This window comes from Rattus norvegicus, chromosome 6 (genome assembly GCF_036323735.1).
Source record: "Rattus norvegicus strain BN/NHsdMcwi chromosome 6, GRCr8, whole genome shotgun sequence".
NCBI lineage: Eukaryota > Metazoa > Chordata > Mammalia > Rodentia > Muridae > Rattus > Rattus norvegicus.
The window spans coordinates 29105509-29122189 of NC_086024.1; the positions used below are offsets into that span (position 1 = coordinate 29105509).

Below are 16681 nucleotides of genomic sequence, written 5' to 3' on the forward strand. Positions count from 1 at the left end.
GCCTGTAATTCCAGCTCGTGGGAGGTAAAGCTCATCCTCGGCTGCACAGTGAGTTCAAAGCCAGCCTGGGCTAAAGACCTTGTCTTTACAAAAGGGGAAAAGGCTTGAGATTGGAAAATATAAGCTTATTACTTATAATGAGCATCTGTTAGTCCTGCAGGCTTGGATTATATTATTTGATTCTTTTTAAACTCTCTTTATGGACGTTAATTCTCCCTGATGGCAAGTTTCTAAACTTCACTCATAAAAACTCCTCTGGACAGCTTCCAATGCTGAGTCCTGAGTTCTAACCCCAGAGCTTCCAATTAAGTGCATCAGGACTGGGGACCAGAAGGTTTCATGAGGAAGGTGGTCAGTGACACTCTCCTGGCCTACACACCCCTCCTGGTCACAGATTCTACTTCTTGCCAGTTATAAGCTATATCCCTTCAAATAGAGAAAGAAAAAAATCCTCTCTGATAAGTCTTCTCCTGCCTTCCTGAATTGGTAGAAGTAAAGGACTGTGAAACATTCCACAAATTTCTTTTTCTCTTATCAGCTTAAGATAGGCTTGACAAATTATTCCTTCATTCTCTTTCCCACTGATTTGCCAAACTTAATCTGCCTACCCTTTGCCATTTATCCTTCATCTTGACATATCTGGGAGTGACTTCTCTGTGGGTCTCAGCCAAGCATTCTGGAATTATCACAGTTAACTGGCCTGACCCTCCTCCAGCCTGGGCCCCACGGGGACCACAAATGTTCTCATAACCCTCTGAATTGAAGTCATTACCAAAGTCATTTCACAGATGAAATTATGAAGTCTCAGAGGGTGTGAATAGCATCCTGAAGGACACGGGTAAAATACCTAAGGGCTTGAAGCCAGGGTCCTGAACCCAACATCCCATAGGCTTGTATCTTAACCAATGGAACCCAACAGCCCACAGGCTTGTTCCTTATCCAGTGTGGCTTGAAGACAACAGATGAAGCGGGGGTGGGGGTGGGGGCGGAGTTAAGTATATTACTCTGCTGATGTCATAGAAACACTCATCATGGCTGGAGTAGGCAGGTGGCAGTGCTCTCTTCTTTGCCCTTGGATTTTGTTTGCTGTCATCTGCTTCCAACTCAGGCCTTTCCTGTGTTTGCATCTCCAATGATAGGCCCAGGCAGGATCGCCATTCGCAGGTAGACATCCCATTAGCCCCTCTGAAAGACCGGCATTCCCAATTCATAGGCACACAGGGAGTCCAGAGCGTGATAATCACAGACTTTTCTTCCATTCCACACAATTGAGAACCTTCCACAATTTAACACAGCCCTTTTCTTCCAGATATGTCAGACCACAGACAGATGGTCTTAAAGCTTTCAGTTGGCTCCCTGTGCCCTTGAGACAGAAGCTTCTTCTGAACAAATTTCCTGTAAAGTGAATGGACCAGGACCTGAGCCATCTGCAGCTAGGGTTTTGGTGGGGTGGAGTGTGGTGTGAGGAGATCTAACTTCTAAGGACGTTCCTGGCCCAGGTAGAGCAAGATAGATCTGGATCAGAAGAAACATTGGCCAGTTGTATCAGTCAAAACCTACATTAAAAGAGGCACTATCACAGTAGCTAGGCAGACACCACCCTGTTAATCTCCCAGTAAAAGTCAGCTTGAAGATGATGTCCAAGACCAGGCTCATCACCTTGGAAAGCTCTCTCTGCTTCCACCCACCTTCCCACCGGGCAATTGATACGCTTTTTGGTAAGCCCACTGCGACCCTGCTTGAAGCCTCCACTCACCCCAGGAAATTCAAATTAGTTACTTAGGTGTCGTTACTAATTCTGAGAGTACATGCCATGTCTTACCTATCTCACATCCCTAGCCTCTGGTCCCTGGAGAGTAGTAGGTGCATAACATGTGTTCACACAATGCACAGAGACATTAATTATATGATATGCCCTGGCACAAGAGCTTTCTGGAACTGTTGGTTGTTATACAGAGATTGGTTTTGCCCTTTACGCAGTAGTGGATAGAATTGGATGGTACGCACTTCCTATATCTTTGCCTAATCAGGGAACCCATGCATTGAGTGCATGATGTGGCATGGTACAATGGCATTCTGCAACTATTGTTTTCATGCAGAGGAAAACTGGTTTTGTCCTTAGGCAACAGTGGATCGGACTGAGCTCAAATGCTAGGTGTTATGATTTTGTTAACCGAAGGTAGACTTGATTCAGTTTGGCTTTAGGTACTTTATTTATTATTGTATGTGTATACATGTATATGGTGTGTATGTTTGTATGTGGGGGAGGGCATGCCATCCACATGGATGCCAAATAAAAACTTTCAGGAGTCATGCTGTCCTTCCAATGGGAGGGAACTAAGGTTTTCGGGATTTTGTGGCAAGTGCTTGCATACTGAGTCATGACACTGACCCCAGCTTTGTTTTAACAACCTGGACACTGAGAAATCAGGACAGATTAAGCCCCTTAGATAAGGTAGAAAGAACCAACTCACAAAGTATCTGAGCTATGCGATCTTAAGAATATACAAGGAAGCCCTGACATGTGGAAGCTTGGAGACATGGCTGGTCTAGGTTCCTTCCAACCTTGGGACTCTGGTTTCAGAATTTGCTTTTATTCGCCCGCACGGCTCCTTTATTGGTCTGAATATATATGGGGATATTTTTCATCTTCCAAAGTGATCCGAAGGCTGCCTCCCCACTTACCTATGGAGCTTTTGGTGGGCACCGTGGATTGACTTATAGTGCGGCTGACTCGCAGGCTGCATGATTCACTGTGCTCTATAGATGCCCCCAAGCACGTATATCATTGTGTCTGCCGTTCCAAGATGACACTGTTATTTCCCCACCTGTGCAAATACAGCTGTAAAAAGTGATGCACGGCCAGCCGGCCTTCCCCAGAGTGGAGAGAAGAGAGCATACACCCTCTGGCTTAGCGTACCTCCGCACACCCTATATTGAATCTCAACACCTGATTTCAAGACTGTTAAAAGGAGAAGAAAATTGCAAATTAACTCACATTACCGGCAAAAACAAATCAGCTTGCCTGGGAAATCGCAGCCTCTTGTGCCTGCGATCTGCAGAAGCTCAGGCACCCTCTGTGGCTCCCCCAAAAATCAAAAGAGTTTCCAGCAGTTTCAGCAAATAAGCAGACTTCAAGCCTCCTGTCTTTGTTGGGGATTTGATTCAAACTGTGTCTGTTAGCTGAAAGACACAAAAGGAAAAAAAATGTCCCTATGATACAGCTTTGAAATCTTTTTTTCTTTTTTTTTAAGCCAGCACCACGGGAAAGAATAATACATGATAAATTGCTACATCTGGCCTTAAATTTATAAAGAAAACAATAATGCAAGAAACCAAATTTGTTTCTCTCCTTTGTCATTTAAAAAGAGAGTTTGAATCCCTCTGTACGTTTTGTTTATTTGTCCCCTTACCTAATCAATTACAAAATTGTACCAAAAGTATCATCCTGCTTCTTAAAGCTTGCCTCTCCCCACAGCATCCCTCTCTCTCTCTCAGCTTCCCTCTCTCAGCATCCCCCCCCACCAGCATTCCCTCTCCACACAGCATTCTTCTCCCCATAGAATCCTTCTCCCCACAGCATCTCTCTTCCTCCCAGTATCCCTCTCTGAAGCAATGTACTTTCGCCCCCAAATTCACCCAAGTTTAAACAACAGTGAGTAAGAAAAGTGAGTATGGGGGAGGGCATTGCTAAGCCTGTCATTTCAAAGATAAGGTGGGGTTTCTGGGGCAGAAAACAGAGTCAGGAACTTACCTGTCATTGAACCAGAGATTAGTTCCATATGGGGTCAAGTTGAGGCCCTTGTGTATCATCCTAGCCACCCTGTCCATCCCAAAGGTACCACTGAGTCATGTCCTAATAGAAAAGGACTCTCGAGAGAATGGGGCTGGGTTCCACATCTTTCTCTTATTTGCGTTCAGCAAGCCAGGACCCAATCTATTAGAGTTCCTTCACTTGGGCACTTTTCTTCGACTGCATTATAATAAACACTTGGGGGATATTTTCTCTTCTCCTACAGTCATTGCTATGCTGCTCAAAATAATTTCCCAACCTGACAAAAGCGCCACATGTCAGTAGAAGTGTTCTGCCTGGATTCTCTGTTCTCATCCTACATGGGTACCATGGTGACTTCGTATGAATGCTGCCCACCCAGGTAGCTTGCTTGTACCCAAAGCATCCTTCTCCACATGCCATTCCTCTTCCCTAAAGCATGCGTCTACCCAGCAGCATCCCTCTTCCCACAGCATCCCTCTCCCCTACAGCATCCCTCTCCCCTACAGCATCCCTCTCCCCTACAGCATCCCTCTCCCCTACAGCATCCCTCTCCCCTACAGCATCACCTCCCCTACAGCATCCCTCTCCCCTACAGCATCACCTCCCCTACAGCATCCCTCTCTCTTACAGCATCCCTCTCTCCTACAGCATCCTTCTCCCCTACAGCATCCCTCTCCCCTACAGCATCCCTCTCCCCTACAGCATCTCTCTCTCCTACAGCATCCCTCTCCCCTACAGCATCCCTCTCCCCACAGATTGTTTTAACTGTCAGAGATTTCAAGAAATCATTACACTTCAAATCATCGCCTAATGTTCAGGGGTTTGTTTGTCTGAGGTAGGATCTCCCTGTATATCCCAAGGCTCCTCTAGAATTCTCTGTGGCTTTGGATGACTTCAAACTCTCTAGCCTCCTGCCTCAGCTTGCAAGTGGTAGGATTACAGAGGATGATGTCACCACACCCAGTGTATGCCCAGTGCAAATGAATGCCAGCAAGCATCCTGGAGCACATCAGAGATAAGAGAAGCTTTGGTCCCTCTTGCTTCCTCAACCCAGGAAGGGATCCTCTCAGGCCTCAGATGTGCTGTCACCACTGGGAGGAACTAAATGAAGTGTGTCCTGGTGACTGAGTCAGAAAACACAAAAGAGATCAGGATACAGAGTAAGCCTTATTTACCTCTCTGCAACCTGGTTCACTCTACCTGATTCATTCAAAGTATTGCTACCTGAGTATAGCCTCATCTTTGGGATGTCAGGAAACTGATTGGAGTGCAGTCTGAATATGAATATGGTTCATGTCTCCCAAAAGTTTTAGGGTGCAGGGTTAAGAACTATCCACTTGGGCCTTAGGTTACTCAGTGCCGTACTCAAGATCAGGTAATACATGTGTCTGCTTCTCTTCTCATTCTCCTTCTCATCCAAAGGATGGCTGTGCACCACAGAAGTCTGTTCTTTATGTTCATTTCCCGGAAGGAAATGGTCTTGACCCAGAAATTTAGTACCTGCTCTGTAACTTCTATCTAAGGTCATACTTAGAAAACCCAGCCTGACTTCTTACAATGACGCAAAGGGAATAGATCAGCTTGTTTTCCCTACACAAGGCCATGCACCCATAGATATGAACCATGATGATGATCCGCTTGCCCTAGAGTTCTGGAATTGAGTTAGAATGCTCAAGTTCTTGTTCCTGGTCTACCCTTCCCTAAGCTTCAGTTTATATTTGTAGAATATAGATGTTGGAAATGTGATGGATCCACCTGCTTTAACGTTCTATGTCTTTTCAAAACCAAGCCAGCAAAATATTCTTTGCTGATGGGAGATTTGAGCCAGGAGCTATGAGCTATGGCCATTGAGAGACAAGCATCAACCCAAAGAAGAGTACGGGATAGAGTTTCCAGGCATGTGAAAGGATGCTAAAAGGTGCAGAACACACTCCTGGGAAGGCAGAGATAGTGGGAAGAGGGCAAGAGAGAAAAGTTCAAGGTGGAAGGCTGTGGAGGACTTTAAGTGCCTTTCTCAGACAGGGTATTAAGCCTTAGTTCAAAATGGCATCAGGTTCCACCCATGCAATGTTGGCACGGAAACTGATGCCTTCTCTCCTGGCTGCCAGGGAAGTCTAGAAAGGTCTCAGACCTTCCCCCTCTTCCACGAATATGTACAACGATTGCTGAATGATTAATAGATGGGGGATTTTGCTTAACTGCTGTCAGATACCCTGGCGAAGAATAAAACCATATAATAAAAGTAGAATTGATACACTCTAGGAGTAGACCCTTAGTTTCTCAGCATCTGTATTTTTTTTTCAAACTGGAAGGGTAACTGATGTTTAAAATATTTCTTCCTTTCTGGTTCTTAAGATGATATAAACAGTCTTTGGCCACCAGATTTCTCTGAGCCAGTACAGACACACTAGGAGTACATTATTTTGCATGAAATGGGGTCATTTACATACATTTGCATAGTGCTTTCAAAAAGCCTTAATTTCAACTACATCAAATAAAAACAAATTAGTGTAATCTACAGCCATTGTACTGCAGCCCAGCTTGGGGATCTTGCTGGTGACAGGCCAGTGGCTGGGAGAGCCAAGAGCAAGCTTTTTGAGAAGATGCGATCATCCCTCTCTTCCACATATCCCAAGACACAGATGCAAGGAGGTTTAAGAATGGAGAGCGGTGGGAAAGTGTTTCAAGCATAGGCAGGGTGCTCAGCTATTCATAAACGCAGTCTATTTGCATCCCTAGATCATTCAGTTAAACCGGCAAATCTGTGCGCTTGCAATGAATGGGGACCTAGGAGGGGAATTACAGAGGTTAAGTGACTTGCTGGCTCTCTCATAGTAAATGGCCAAGGCTCGATGCAAACCCAAGACTATTCTAGGCCACTCAGACCTTGGAGATTTGCTGCTCTGGGAACTGATCCAGAATTGCCTGGAAAAGAGGCAACACATCCCCCACTGGCTGTTAATCCAGTCACTTTCAACACCACACTGACTTAGGGAGGTGGTGTGAAGGAACCCCCTGGTGTCACAGCATCACCCAGTCTGAGATGCAGCTGGCCCTAAGCAAGTCCCTTTTTATCACTTGCAGCAGTAATGTGAAATTTATGGTAATGGGGTGAGAATATAAGCAGCTTACAGTTTACTAGAACATTAATCCTCTGAGAGTTCTCTCTCTCTCTCTCTCTCTCTCTCTCCCTCTCTCTCTCTCTCTCTCTCTCTCCATCTCTGTGAGACCTTTCCCACTGCAGGAAGCAATTTTATTTTGGGGCTTCTCTGCCTATGATCTGCCATCACAGAGCTACCCTTGCCTAATTATGAACATCCACATTTGCTAAGATCTACATAAAGGTTGCTAGTATGTATCACCTCTAACCTGGGGACGGCTGCTTAACAGGCAGAAGAGAAACTGCCGAAAGCAGGAGACAAACTTAGACTTGGAGCAAAGTTGAGCATACACTTCCTGTTGCTTTCGTCTTGGGGGCCTTAACATGAGACACCCTAATATCCTACAATTTTTTTTGTAGTTATGCATCTCTATGCCTTCTAGATGGCCAAACCAAGGTATTGAGAATAATCCTGTGTGTTTGGGGAAAGTCTTGTCTAGAAGCTTGGGGCTGAAGGGAGGGCTGCTACAGCCAGCAAAATTCAAATATGAAATATGCTTTCAGAGCCCTCTTATCCATAAGGAAGGAGGCCCAATGTCTTGGGCTCACTGTTACACTGCTGTAATTCCCAGTCAACTAATTTCTTACAGGTTTCTTCACACAAAAAGGAGGAAGCCTTTAGTTTGAATAAAAAATATTCAATTAACCTGATATATAATTCTAATATATTTGTCTTTCTACAAATTCAGTGGTGGTTAATATAATTTTTAATGGTTTGGGTTGAAGGGCCCCATAAAAGCTAATGTGCTTAGTGTTGTGTTAGAAGGCAGCTCATATCCGGACAGATCACACCAGGCCAGCACAGCAACACCAGAAGAAGGTTTATTGCGGGAAGTGGGGAAGAGAAAAAGAAGAAGGGGGGTGGGGCAATGAAGAAGAAGAAGGCCAAAGGCTCAGGGGTGTCTGCCTTTTATCAGGGCCATGATGTAGTCACACACACACACACACACACACACACACACACACACACACTACCGTGCACAGGTAAGGTAGGGGGCAGGTGAAGTGTATGCTGGGAATGTATGGCAGTTGCCATGGCAACAGACACAGGGTCCTTGTTGCCTAGGAGTGACACCATCACTGATTCAGAGGCTATAGGCCACTTCTGATGACATCACTTAGTGATTCACCCCCAATTTATAGGGCGAGCCTAAAATCACTGGTTTGGTCTTCTAAATGAAAGCTATGACATAGCCCTGGATTGTCTCACCCAATCCCTTGAGATTTCCTGGGTGTACACTCTCTACCTGCTCCTTTACAAACACCCAAGCCAGACAACCAAGAGCCAACACAAACACAACATCCAAGATCCCCAGGAAAACACCCACTTGCTTGAGGAGGTTCAAAGTACCAAGATGGCCGTCAGTCTGTCGAGATGATCTCATTTGCCTGCCTTGTGTCTTACTCTAGCCAGGATCCTCCCACATTCCCCAAGTTCCCTCATGAGTCTGCCATCAACCTCCAGTGATCTGGAGCCAAGCAATGCCAGGCGGGAGGCTGTGTGGAACTGGAGCTTTGGGTGACATGTTGGATCCATCAGAGTGCTATGACTGTCCGGATCCTCTTCATCACAGAGCTGCTCTGGCGAGCAAATAAGGAAGGCAGTGGCAGTCACATTGGTCTGTACTGTGCTGCGTGTGGTTAACGTAAGCAATTGAGGAAGGGGCAGGATCATTCCAGTTCATGATATGGCTTTCTGTGCCTCAGTTTCTCTGTCTGCAAACTAGGCCTGATGGAGTACAAACCCCTCAGAGCGATGGAAAGAGAAATGGGCTTACATCTAGGAAAGTTCAGAGTGCCCCTTGGGAGAGCATTCTGACTGCATGGAGTTATCATCATCATCACGAGCCTTAGGCTCAAACATCTCAGACAGCCCAGAGCGTAGGACTTCCTGTGTCTGTAGAGCTGAACATCTACCTCCACTTCCTGAATCACCACCAGTTACTTCCATTGCTACTAAAAAAGCTCTGATTATCAGAGGTTCTCCATCCATACCAAGCCCTGGGAATGGGTCAATGGAGTGCTTAGCTTGGGAAACTGGCCCATTCTCGACCACTTCAGCAGGCCTATGGTCAAAAAAGCGAGCATCTAAGTGAGTGGATGGGGCAGGGCAGAGGCAAGAGAGGAGAAAGGAGGGAAGAGCAAGAGAAGAAAGGACAATTAAAATACCACAAGCATGAGGAAGCACAGGCTTCAGCTGCCCAGTGTCACTCAGGACTGCGTCCACTCAGTGTTCACTTCACAGTAGCCCCTTAGGGAATCACCCCCAGGCCTCCCACACCACTGCCATCCTGCAGTTCCCTTGGGATAAAACAACCCAAGCCCGTGGTAAAGTCTTTCTTCATCTATTTCACTCTCGAGCTAGCTTCAGAGAAGTTTTTGACGCTGAAGAAATGCTGCCAATGACTTGGTCAACGTTGCCCTTTTACAAACAAACAAATTGAAACCCAGAAGCTTAAGGCCTTTGTGATTGCAAGTTCACACAGCAAGGGAGTCAGGACCGAAACCCTGGACTTCTGATGTCCAGGCCAGTGCTGACTGCATCACGCACACTTAGTTAGGCTATTATGGAGAAACCAGGATTCCAATCCATATTTATGGGAAAACTTCTGGCCCAACTGGATTCATGCTTAGAAGACTCAACATTTTTTAAAATTTATCAGAGGAACGAAAGTAACAATGGCGTTGATGGGTAATTTGAGTAATTAACACCCCGAAGCTCCTAGTACATAAGGTTTTTGGATTCGATGCATTCTTCCGACAGATGCTCTATTTACTGGTCAAGTGGCATTATCATGAGGATTATAATAGAGCAGGAAGAAATGTCTGCCAGAGGAAAGGGAGGGCAGGCACAGTTCGGGTTTGCCATTAGTGATCTTAGGTATGCTTCAGTGTACCTAGGAGACTGCTTGCTGTGGAAAGTTGAATGATGAACCAGTGAGTTCCAGAGAAGGAGTCGGACATCTGCTTCTCAATTAGTGTTAATTTAGCTTGTTTGCAAATGATTTGTGCCTCTGTAAGACAGCATAACTAAAAGTTGGTTTCTTTCCTATGACTATAAGGTTTTACTAGCCTCACAATGGGCCCAGATGGATAGAGCAGAGGGGCATGGCTGAGCTGCAGAGGAAGGAGAGATATTTCTGTTTCTGCCAATGTCTGGAAGGAAGCCATGCCCCTTGAAGCCCAGTACACCCATGACGCTCACGTCAAGGTCTTCAGAAACACCTAGCCAGCACACGTCTTGGAAGCTCCTAATAGGTTTTTCTATGGTTTCTAGTTTGGAGCTGATATTCACATGTTCTACATGGCTGTGATTTTGATGGCTATTAAAATACTGATGTATTTTCAGTCAGTTGTAAAATAGCCCATTCCCCAAGTTCTAGAAATACATTATCACTTTCCTGTCTGCTCTAGGCACAGGGAGATCTGATAAAATTATGGAACTGACTTGGGAACCATGTACCTACCTACCTATTAGATTTCTAGGGCTCCTACATGCCTGCCCTGTTCCTGGATAGTTCTTATCCTGATGAGGAAACAGAATACCTTCTAGGCATGTTAGGCTACAACAGGAAGACACCTATTCTGTAACTCTTGCCAAAGAACCTGAGAAAGACAGTTTACCAAGTGCTTTTAAAGGACAAGATGGGTCAAGCCTGGTAGAAAGTAGAAGTCCATAGTTGACTATTAGAGTCATAGGCTGTTGACCTATGAGTTTCCAACCAGGAGTCAAAAGCAGAAGACAGAATCAGGAAAAGCAAAAGGGAACAGGAAATGAACACTCTTGCTCCCCAAATCAGAATCCACAGATAGAGATGCCTCCAAGAGTTCTCCATGATAATTTAAATGATGTTTTGATCTCAGAGCTAATCAGAAAGAGAGCATCTTCACCTTTACCCTCGAGCTTTGTTTTCTATCACTTAGGCAGGAATGATGGTTCTTCGATTGCCATAAACATGGGGAAAAAATTGAGGCTGACTTTGTAGGATCAATGCCCTCATGCTCACAGAGGACCTGATAAAGGGGTTGACCATGGTTAGTCTGCCGAAAACCTTCTGGAAATTTTAATCCATCACACACCCCAAATAGCATGGCAGGTCAACAGCTAAAGACTTACATTCACTTGCCAGAGATGCTGTAATATTGAGCTACAAACTAGACAACCCATTTGCTTGTAGTCCTGAAAGGTAGGGAATCTAAAGCCTCATCCATACTGCTGCTGAAACTTTATCTAGCTTCTTGTGGCCACTAACCCTAAGCTTTCTGTGTCTTATGTAAGTGTCCCTCCAGTCTCTGTCTCCATCATCACGTAGCCTCTGTTTAGGTTTCTTCCACATTTTCCTTACTAGTCATGCTGACTAGGTCCCGCCCTGATCACCTCATTTAACTTGATGACATCTGCAAAGACTCCATATATGGTCATATTCATAAGTAAAAGAGGAGAGTATTCCAGCACATCTGTTTGAAAGGCAATTTAGCCCATAAACAAAACCTGAGTACGATGTGTTTATGAACTGCTTTCTCTGTGAGCCGTAACATTGTTTCAGTACACAGCACTTGCCAGAGCGTTGAATTGATCTGCTAATTTGAACTATATGGTTTGGTACATTTATATTGACTTTATATTAAGTAGTTATTGAATTGTTGTTTGGTTTTAATAGCAAGCAAGAGCTATATGCATAAGGAGCTTATACCCATGCTGTGCATATTAAAATAACATGAGAACACATAATTTGTCAACTGAAACTTTCTCCCTGATTTATTTGCGGTAGTTACATGTACCATCAACACTACGGAATACCAGGTAGGAGAGAGAGGAGACCATGCCTTGACATGTGGGCAGATCTGTTTAAAAAAAAACCTCTTGTGTATATAAAGTGTTAGCTTTCAAGGGTGTAGCTCTTATGACCAATAAAAGCACCAAGGTAAAGTTTGAATTCTGGAATAGCCTGGAGTACACCTTTGACTCTGAGATTTGTAGAGCCCTCTACTTTGTGTCTTTCATTGGTGTTGCAGTTGCCAATTAATCAACCTGGTGGCTGTGGCACATTCCTTGCTACCCCCCCCCAATGTTCATGAATGAAAGATGTACACACACACACACACACACACACACACACACACACACACACACACAGCCTTATATTTTAATATGCCATAAACAGTTCAACAGCTGGGCCACTTCCAAACCTCCACAAAGCTAACACCTCCTTCCAATATTCCTGAGTTATTATTTACTCCATCATTATTGCCCTAGACCCAATGGAGAGGGGGACTGGGCCACTCTTCCCTAGCTCTTACATGACTGCTATGCTCTCTCTTCTGTAGCTCTCAGGCTTGGCAGCTAGTGCTTTCCCAGCATGGCAGCTCTATCCCACCCCGACCCTCCAGTCCCTGTCCACAAATCCTAGAAGTCTCACCTCTGTCTCCCTGCCCAGCCATTGGCAGCCAGAATCTTTACTTCCCACTCAAAAACAACTGAGGGCTGGGTCCCTCAGCAACGGTCATGCCAATGTGCAGATTCCTATGTAATGTGGGGGGAATCAAACCAAAGTACCATTAAACCAAATCCACAACTATCCGGATTAGAGAGGATTAGTTGTGGCACTATCCGGGTTAGAGAGGATTCAAGGGTTTGGTTTAGACTCTACAAGTAGGACTGATTTAGAGAGAGCAAAGCTCAACAGAGGTAAGTGGACCCCAGAATCCAATGAAGAAACTGGCATCTAGGAGTAGTACAGAATTCCATTCTTCTAGAATCAGTGAGAGCCCCAAGGAATATTTCAGATTATCTCATTGATTCTCACAGCCCCGAGGACAAGTTTGTCCTGAGTGCCCCCACCAAAGACAGACAGCAGGTCATCCCAAAGCACTTACCTCAAATTCTTTGATTCAGGATGAATGGATGGACATCTGTAGGGCTCCTTGGCTCCCCCTCAGTGTCCCCAAGTCCAGACTTCTGAGGGGAGGGCTGGAAGACTATCCTTGCTGCCAGATGCAGCAACTAATTGCAAATTCCTTTGCTCTGCATCTCAAGTTGAACATTCATCTGAGTTCTCTTTCAAGTACAAAATGTTTAAGCTTTATTTTCTTTTGGAAAAATGTTGACTTTGTTTCTGCAAGTATTTGTAAGATATTAGAAATGTTTCCTGTATGATGGTACCCGCCCATCACCCATCTCATCCCCTGTTCACCAGCAATCGCTTAATTGGTGACATACTAAAGGACAAACAGGTAAGGGACTTCTTCATTCTATGACCAGAAAATGAGGGGTAGGACTCTGAATATGTAACAAGAATATCCAACTTGAACCCTGACTCTAAGATGCTCTTAGATGCTTTAAATAACACAACTCATACACCCATACATAGTCTCAGTTGCTGTGGAAGTCAGTGTTCTATTTTTATAAGAAAATGTCGGAGAAAAGTAATTGAAGAGAAGAAAAATATTCTTGGTTTCTGGTTGCAGCCTACCAAGTTAATGGTAGAGCAGGATAGCTCACCTTTTGGCAATCAAGAAGCAGAGACTTCCCATTTTATTTTATCTGGACCACCATCCTATTGGGCTACAATCAAAACAGGTCCCCCTCCCATTGGTGAATGCTCTTTAGACAAGCCCTCCCAGATACACCCCGAATTAGACTCTACTAACTTCTTTGCATTTTTTCAAGATAAACCCTTGTATTTCCTAATTAGAAAAAAATAGGTTCAATAATAAACACTCATCTTCCTCATCCATTTCATCATTAAGACTAAGATAAGGCTGAGAAAGGTTTTCAACATGTAAGTTGCAATTTAATGATTATTTTTCCCACTTGCCAGGTACCTTCAGTCATATACCACAGGAAGATACCCATAGTTAAAGAAGTTTGATTAGTTACTGCCTGTAGCATTGAAGAATAAAGATGGCAGGCACTTCATAAGAGAATGACAGAAAAATTATTATAAACTTTGGACTTTGGTTGGATAATCTGAGAGAAGACCTACAAAACCAGGAGCTTGTTCTAACTGTATACTGTCATAAAAAAGGAAATACCCAGGATTGGGCATTTGAACATCATTGGGCATCATCCTTACTGGGAGTAAATGTCAGAATGAGAATCAAGTTGTCATTTGTAAACAAGTAGGAAAAGACTCTCTCTCTCTCTCTCTCTCTCTCTCTCTCTCTCTCTCTCTCTCTCTCTCTCTCTCTCTGTGTGTGTGTGTGTGTGTGTGTGTGTGTGTGTGTGTGTTTTCTTTATTTGGGCACTGTCTAAAACTCATTATCTAGACCTAAAACTCACCAGATAGACCAGGGTGGCCTCAGACTCTTTACCTCAGAAGGCTAATCAAGCAGGTTTAAAGAATTCCAAGGTATCAAGAGAGCTGCTTGCATCTACATGCTGACTGAGTGCTGGGTTTAAAGACATGGATCACTATATACAGTGTGTATAGTTTTTTTGCATATAGCCCATGATCTTATTTTTATCTACACACAGAACTGGTCTTCCTTTGCCTTGTTATGGATGAGCTCATGTATGAGACTGACACTTCGTCTGGACTATTGATTTGACTGAGAGATTAGGAACACACCCCTCTGGAAACCTCTATGAAGGCATTTCTAAAGAGGAATAACTGAGAGGAAGACCAACCATGACTGTGGTCACCCCCACCCAGGAGCTCAGATAAAATAAAAGGGGGAAAGAAAGTCATGTGATACTGGCATTTTCTCTCTTTGCCCTCTGCTTGCCATTAAGTAAGCTGCAGCCACCGCCACACCCTTCCTAGCATGATGCACTGAAGCCTCTGACAGTGTGAGCCAAAATCTCTTCCTTACTCGTTTTCCCTCAGAGGCCGTCACAGCAAGGATTAACATGTCTGAGCATCACATTCTGTGTTCAGATCTAAGGAGGGAATCAGATGTCCTAGCTGGGAATGTTGAGGGCTTCTCTTTCCTTTCTCAAACAAATAGGCTTTTTCTGAACACATATCCTGCAAATGCTTTCAAAATTAAATCTATTCAGAGTAGGTGGGAAAGAAAAAGTAAGAGGGAGGGAGGGGAAAAAACATAAAGAAGAATAATTAAGGAGAAGCATGTGCCCTTCACTGTGCTTGTGCATCCACTGAGATTCGCCCTAAGGAGGAACAAACACACACTGAATTGTTTAACTTGACAGTGAGCCCCCACTGTGGGGCAGGTACTATGAGTAGGAAGCCGTGGAATCCCAACTCCATTTGGTTCCCTCAAAAGGCACCACTTTAATCAAATCCTGGACCCAATCATGGGTTTGGTTCTTTTTGCATGCCCAAATCTCTCACTCCTGTGGAATTCCATATCACATACACATTAGGCTTTGTGCTGAATGGTTTGAGGAAGATTTCAGAACCATTTTCTCCTCTGGCTGGTCTATGATCAAAGTGCACAGATATTTCATAAAACTTAAAATGACTGAGTCATTTGCCTCAGAAGGCTAATCAAGCAGGTTTAAAGAATTCCAAGGTATCAAGGAACCACAAGTGTGGAGTGGAAATTGAATTGCGGTCACAGATTTGGATAGGCCATTAAAAACTGGGCTTGATGGGCTAATAGAGCGCTATCAGCTGATGAGAGAACATCAGTGTGATAGCAACAAAATTGGCCTCTGTGGAAAGGGGGCTTTTCTCAAAGACCTCACAATACCTGATAGATGATGAACTCTTGATGCCGGCCATATCTCAGCTAATAGCTTTAGCCGAACCAGATTAATTTACAGGGGCTAATGAAAATGATGTAGGAGGAGAGTTTGGAGATAATAATTTCATGCCGGAACATCACCTGAAAAATGACAACATTAGAAAGCAGTCCCCTGAGCAGTAGGCAAAGAGAACTTGGAAACGGCATGGTGGCGGAAGGTCCCTGTCTTCCTAGTCATTTCCACCTCAGTAGACAGGGAAATGTAGCAAAGCTAGTTGATGTCTATCAATGTTTTAGTCCCTGTTTTACTACTATAACAAAATACTTGAACCCAAGCAACTTTATAAACACAAGAGATTGGTTTGGTTCAGTTTGAAGGTTAAAACTCCAAGACTGGTTGGGTTGGCACCATGCATGGCATGATGAAGGAAATACTAGACCCTGTCACCAGACTCAAAGGTCAGATTCAGGCCTTTGTGACAACTCACTGGTACATGAGCTCCCTCAGGGATCTGATGAGATTTATCTTAATCTCTTCCCCACAACCTAAAGAACTTCCATTAGGCCCTACCTTTTAAAGTTCCCAGGTCTCCAGCAAATGAACCTCTAGGGAATAAATCCCATCCAAATCATGACAATGTGTGGGGAAATTTTAAATACCTATCAAACATCCAAAGAGTTCAAGCCCTCCTGGTGGTTTTATAAGACGTTGCTCCTGAATTGTTCTTGCATTATTAGAGAGAAGGCTTGGGGCAGTCCACCTTCTTTCTTTCTGTTATTTGTTTATTCCTATCAGTCTTGGCAGCAAGGTTATACACAAGACAAAGCTTACCATTATCAAAGGTGTGTTATATAGAAAACTAAAATTTACAAAAATGAGAAAGGTGACATGAATAGCCAGTAAGAAGAAAGGACCTTAGAGGCCTAATGAAACCCACCTTTATGAAACTGTGGACCAAACTGCCCACATCCATTTCACTGGCAGCTTGTAACACAGTTTCTCAGTTGTCAGAGAGAGAGAGAAATGCTCATGTTGCCTTAGCAGTCAAATTTACCCTTTTTCAAATCTGAGCTCCCGTTAGTGCTACCATGAC

At 44.2% G+C, this 16681-nt stretch overlaps 1 protein-coding gene across 3 annotated transcripts in view; it reads left to right on the forward strand.

Moving 5' to 3' along the window:
* Alk (ALK receptor tyrosine kinase) overlaps positions 1 to 16681 on the forward strand; it is a 719891-nt gene that overhangs the window by 474078 nt on the left and 229132 nt on the right. The window lies entirely within an intron of this gene.